The sequence below is a fragment of the Hipposideros armiger genome, unplaced genomic scaffold (assembly GCF_001890085.2).
Source record: "Hipposideros armiger isolate ML-2016 unplaced genomic scaffold, ASM189008v1 scaffold_1118, whole genome shotgun sequence".
Taxonomy (NCBI): Eukaryota; Metazoa; Chordata; class Mammalia; order Chiroptera; family Hipposideridae; genus Hipposideros; species Hipposideros armiger.
Genome location: NW_017732468.1, coordinates 160,762 through 161,295, shown reverse-complemented (window position 1 = coordinate 161,295; position 534 = coordinate 160,762).

The following is a 534-nucleotide window of genomic DNA, read 5'->3' as shown; positions in this document are numbered from 1 at the left end:
CCAAGCATATCCCACCTTTCCTCTCTTGCCTGGTCATTCCCCTCAGATGTCTGCAGGACTCCACATCCTCACTCATTTCCATTTTCTTAACCATTATCATGTGGGAGGTCATTTAAGACCATATCTAACAGGGCAGCCACCGCACCCACATCACCTGAATCCATGATCCGGCTTTATTTTTCTTTACAGCACTTACCATTATTCGACCTTATAGGTTTGATTCCTTGATTTTGTCAGACCCTTCTGTAGTATCACCTAAGAGATACAACATTTTCTCTTTCACTCCCTGTAATATCCCAGCACTTAGAACAGTGCCTGACAAGGAGTAGGCAGTCCCTAAATATTTGTAAAGGGATCAGTGAAAGAAAGAATGAATGGATGGGTGAAGACAAAGGGCTCTGGTATATGAAAGGAGGGCTGGATTTGCCTGTGCAGGTGGTTGTAGCAGGCTCTGTGTCAGAGGGACTGGAGCTGGGTCGTTAAGGACAGACAAGATAATCAAAAGGAAGGGAGATGTGCACATTTCACACTCAC